This window comes from Syngnathus leptorhynchus, chromosome 2 (genome assembly GCF_054491065.1).
Source record: "Syngnathus leptorhynchus isolate UIUO chromosome 2, UIUO_Slep, whole genome shotgun sequence".
Lineage (NCBI taxonomy): Eukaryota > Metazoa > Chordata > Actinopteri > Syngnathiformes > Syngnathidae > Syngnathus > Syngnathus leptorhynchus.
The window spans coordinates 23222922-23228921 of NC_141196.1; positions in this window are offsets into that span (position 1 = coordinate 23222922).

Genomic DNA, 6000 nt, shown 5'->3' on the forward strand with positions numbered 1-6000 from the left:
GAGGGTTCGATCAAACCCAGATTAAGAACCACTGCACGAGAGCTTTGATGAATCCAAAACAAATGGAGATGGAGCACCAAAATAAGTTTTGTCATCTGTCTCTTTCTGTATATGAGACAGTCACCAAAGAACTGAATGAACTGGAGGAGCAAGGGGTCATTGTGAAACTTGATTTATTGGAATGGGTGTCCCTCACTGTCGTTACTCATAGGAGAAATAGTGAGTGGATATGAGGGGACCTCAAAAGGCCATGACGCCTGAAAGCCACCGCTTAATGCGAATTGAAGACCTGCTGTCAGAGTTGCGCAGTTCTTAGACGTATTCCACATCGTACCTGCAAAGTACCAACGATAAGCTTGAACAGTACAAAGACAGCAGAAGTCTGGCTGCTTTAATCAAAAACTAGGACCTATACCAGTACCGCAGAGTGACATTGTGTGACATATGGACTAAATTCCGCTCCTGACGCATTTCCGAAAATGATGAAAGATATTCTTAGTAGCCTATAACGGGTGCAATTCTATTTGGATTATGACATTCTCTATGGATTATCAGGGGGCACCATTGATGCCGACCAATACTTACTTCCTTGTATATGGGCAGCTGAAAAGTGGAGCATGTGGCTCTCAAGCAGGAGGTTCTGACTGCACAGATCACCAGGCACTGAGTCCACTCGTGATGACAAAGGAACAACCGGGATGGCCTTTGCATAGCCAGATGTCTGCTCATCTCATGAAGTTTGGTTGTGACGTCCAGTATAGGCCTGGCTCATAGAATGTCGCTGACTGCTTATCCAGGCTCCTGCTACCTGACAGTGGTATGAATAAGAATGCAATAATGACAGGCACTGATACAATCTCTATGGAAAACGTGTGCCACTCCTTCTATTGATTTCAGCATGGAACCATATTAACTGATATGCAATGAACTGTCAAGAATTCAAGATTCAAGAATTTCTATTCGCCGTGTTTGAGCGTGCCAAACAAGGAATTTGACTTCGTTACATCACAGTCTCTGTTCAACATTTAGGTGACTAACAACACTCAGGACATGTGAAAACGACAATATTCTCAGCCATCCTCTGGTCTCAAACTCCCATGAGGGCAAGGAAAAACTCAAAACTCCGACTAGGGGAAATGAGAAACCTTGAGAAGAAACCACAGATGGGAGGGTCCCTCTTCCAGGATGACCAGGCTGCAATTGATGCAGAGAAGACGCATAGTACAAACAGTGTAGACAATCCAAAAAGATGTGGAGAGCAGGATGTTATTGCACAGCAATGACTCTGAGACTCTTAAGAGTGGTGTGAGTTCATCAGAGCAACAGCCTGGGGGAAGAAGCTGTCTCTGTGTCTGCTGGTTTTGGCGTACAAAGCTCTATAACGCCGTCCGGAGGGGAGTAGTTGAAACAGACTGTAACCTGGGTGAGAAGGGTCTGTAGAAATGTTGTTTGCACGTTTCCTGGTCCTGGACAGGTACAAGTCTTGGATCGATGGGAGGTTGATTCCAATGATCTTTTCTGCAGTCCTGATTGTCCGTTGCAGTCTGTGCTTGTTTGGGGGCCGATCCAAACCAGACAGTGATGGAGGTGCAGAGGACAGACTGGATGATGGCAGTGTAGAAGGTCTTCAGCAGCTCCCGCGACAGGATGAACTTCTTGAGCAGTCTCAGGAAATACAGCCTCTTCTGGGCCTTCTTCTGGACAGAGTCTATGTGGCCGGTCCATTTCAGGTCCCGTGAGATTGTTGTACCCAGGAACTTGAAGGTGTCTGAGGAGAGTATAGTATTACTGCGGATAGTGAGGGGTGAAAGTGGTGAAGGATCTCGCCTGAAATCCACTGTCATCTCCACAGTCTTGAGCGGGTTCAGCTCCAGGTGATTTTGGCTGCACCAGTGGACCAGCCGCTCCACCTCCTGTCTGTACGCAGTCTCATCACCGTCCCGGATCAGTCCGATGAGAGTCGTGTCGTCTGCATACTTCAGGAGCTTCACAAGAGAGTCACCTGAGGAGAAATCGGTGTAGAGAGAGAAGAGCAGTGGGGAGTGGACGCACCCCTGAGAGGCGCCAGTACTGGTGGTCCTGGTATCAGATGTGATGCTCCCCAGCCTCACACGCTGTCTCCTGTTGGTCAGGAAGCTGGGGATCCAGTGACAGGTGGAGGCAGGCACCGCGAGCTGGATGAGCTTCTGTTGGAGGATGTCAGGAGCGATGGTGTTGAACGCCGAGCTGAAATCCACAAACAGGATCCTGGCGTACGTTCCTGGGGTGTCCAGGTGGTGCAGGATGTATTGCAGTCCCATGTTGACCGCATCATCCACCAACCTGTTTCCCCGGTAGGCAAACTGGAGGGGGTCAAGCAGGGGACCCGTGACATGCTTCAGGTGGTTCAGCACCAACCTCTCGAAAGATTTCATGACCACAGATGTCAGAGCGACAGGTCTGTAGTCATGGATGACTGCATTGTCAGAGGTCTTTCCAGAGGTCTTCTCTGAGTGATGATGATGTGCAGAGGGTGGCTGGCATTGTCCATAATATCCCGCAGTTTGTTCAGTGGCCTCGACCTAGCCACCACCCTCAGAGACCCCAGCTTCTTGCCGACCACAGCCTGATCAGTTTGTCCAGTCTGGAAGCATCCTTATTAGATGTGCTGCTCCCCAGCGCACCACGGTGTAGAAGAGGATACGAGCAACCGCAGACTGGTAGAACATCTCCAACAGCTTGTAGCAGACGTTGAACAACTGCAGCCTCCTCAGGAAGTAAACTCTGCACCTTCTTGTGTAGGTTCCAGGTGTGCGCTGACCAGTCCAGTTTACCATCCAGCCACACCCCAAGATATTTGTACGAGTCCACAACCTGCACTTCAGCCCCCTCCAGTAATACTGGCCGAGGCTTCAATGTGGACTTCCCAAAGTGACTAGCTCCTTTGTGTTGGAGATGTTAGGCTGCAGATGGTTGGAGCGACACCAGGCTGCAAAGGTCCCCACCAGAGTCTTGTACTCCTCGTTGTCGTTCCTGATACACCCCCAAATGGCTGTCATTCGCATACTTCTGTATGTGATGCAGCTCAGAGTGAAGAGAACAGGTATTGAAGGCACTGGAGAAGTCCAGGAAGAGGGCATATGCCGATAAGAGGGGCAGGGGGAGGCAAGGGGTGGTGAGGCTGTGTTGTCTGGGGGGAAATGAGTCGTGGAGGGAAGGGGAGATGGCCGTGGCTGAGGTGGGGGGGATAAAGGGCTGGTCAAACCTGTTAAAAAAGACATTCAGTTCATTTGCCTGCTCCATTGACCCTTCAACAGACCTGGACTCCGTGTTGTAGCCCATTATGGTCCTCACATCATCCCACATGGCCCTCAGACTCTGCTCCACCTTTCTCCTGTAAGCGTCTTTGGCCACAGTCACAGAGTGTTTCCCCTCCTGCTGCGCTACTCTCATGGTCTGTTCCTGAAGGCAGCTTTCTTCCTGTTCAGGGCAGCCTTGAATTCCCATGTTCCTTAGGGATTGTTATTTGGGTAGTAGCGGAGTGTCTCAACAGGAGAGACCACGTCAGTGCAGAGGTTCAAATAGTCCGTCAGGCAGTAAGTCAGCGACTATGTCGGAGGTGTCAAACTCATTTTGGTCTGGGGGCCGCATATAGCTTAATCTGATCTCAAGGGGGCCAGAACAGTAAACTCCTTCCAAAACTACATAGAACAGTAAGTCCACTTTTTTCTTTTGATTGGTGCAAAGAAGAAATAGATTCTATTACATTCTATTTACATTCAATTAATTGTCTTTTTATACTTTTACTCAGTTTAACATTTATTTAAGTGCATCATACATATAAAAAAAAACTGATTACAGTGATTGTACAATGTTTTAAAACAATTTGTCAACAAACAGTTTTGTGGAACTTAAAAACAAATAAAATACATCAAACACATCAAAATTTAGAAATGAGTGAATTTAAAATGTATTTTCCACATCAATCAATCAATCAATCAATCAATCAATCAATCAATCAATCAATCAATCAATCAATCAATCAATCAATCAATCAATCAATCAATCAAGTCTATATAGCCCTAAATCACAAGCAGTCTCAAAGGGCTCTGTCCTCTGCATTTAACCCATCCCCATGTGATTTTGATCCATCCCCTGGGGGAGAGGGGAGCAGTGAGCAGCAGCGGCGCCGCGCTCGGGAATCATTTTTGGTGATCTAACCCCCCAATTCCAACCCTTAATGCTGAGTGCCAAGCAGGGAGGCAATGGGTTCCATTTTTATAGTCTTTGGTATGACCCGGCCACATCTAGGTAGCAATTCTGAACATAAACATTGAGGCCACACACTTGAAAGCTCAAGTGGCAGCTGTTTTAAACAGACATTTGATCAAGTAAATTTGGCCCCTTCCTTGTTAATAATTAAAATGTAAACCAAAAAAAACCCTCACATAGATAACACATGTGGCATGCATAAGACAATATTTTATTTAACAATAATCTTCTCTTGTAAATCTGTTTCTTATTACCACTGACTTTCACAGCAATTACTAGAGCAAAATTTGTTTATTTTATAGTGCAACGTTCAAAGCAGCATTCCATAGAATTTAGTCTTGCTCAGTATTTGTCCCTGAAACTTGGCATCTTTCAGCTTACACAAGCACATCAATATCAGGCATCATATCCTGAGTAGCAGCCAGTTTCAGAATCTCATATAAGTACTTATGTGTGAGCTTTGAGCGTAGCTTTGTTTTACTAATGTTCATTAGTGAGAAAACTTGCTCACAAAGGTAGGTAGTCCCAAACATGGACATTTTTGCAGCCAGTGCTGTCAATTTAGGATAGCGTGGTAGGAGATACTTGTAAAATGTGTCCAAGCCCACAAAGGCAAATTTGTCCTTCAATTCTACATCACACTGCAAATCAATGATTTCAAGTTGCATGTCAACAGGCACATCTGAAGCTCTGACTGTGAATGGTGAGCAAAAAACTGCAAATTCTGTCTCGAGTTTGCTAAAGACCAGAAATTGTTTCTCAAATTCCCTCAGCAACCCTGAAATCTTGCCTTTGTACTATTTCACGTCAGGATTAACGCTTGCTGCGCACACAGATTGGAGACAGGGAAAATGAGATGGGTCTCCGCTTGCTGTCTGTGTCTCCCCTAACGCGAGCTTTAACTTGAATGCACGTATGCTGTCACAATACCATGTTAGAATTTTTTGCGTCCCTGCAACAGGTTTTTCTTTTTTTTTCCATAAATTGTCCAATTTCCCCATGTAGATTAAAGAAGCGCTTCAGCACATCAACTCTGCTTAACCATCTTACATCAGTGTGATATGGCAGACCATGGGTAATGGTACAGTCACTGAGAAGGCTGTCAATTTGACGAGGATTGAGACCTCCAGCTCGGATTAAATTAACAGTTTGGACAACCACCTCCATGACGTGATCCATTTTTAAGGACTTGCAGCATAATGCCTCCTGATGCAAAATGCAATGAAATGTGCAAAAATCACCCCTCCTTGTGGCTTGTATTTTCTCTCTGAACTTGATCACAAGACCTGCTTTTTCCCAATCATTGACGGCGAACCATCAGTGGCCAGGCTTACGGTGCGGGACCAGTCTGCCCCGACCCTGTTCAGTGCTCCAACGACGGAGCGGAAAATATCCTCAGCTGTTGTGGTGTCTGACATGGGCACCAACTCGAGAAACTCCTCTGTGACAGTCAAAATGTCATCAACTCCACGAATGAATATGGCCAGTTGAGTGACGTATGTAATATCAGTACTCTCATCAATCGCAACAGAAAATGCCAGAAATTACTCCACTTTGAATTTCAGTTGGCTGTCCAAATCTGCCGATTGTTCCGAAATCCTGTCTGCCACGTTATTTCTCGGCAAGCTAATATTGGCAGTAATTTCAGCATGCAGTTTTTGACAAACTCCCCCTCAGAGTTCGACTTTGATCCTAATGCTACTTGGCTAGCAATTACGCAGCTGGCTTTCACCGCAGCATCACTGACCT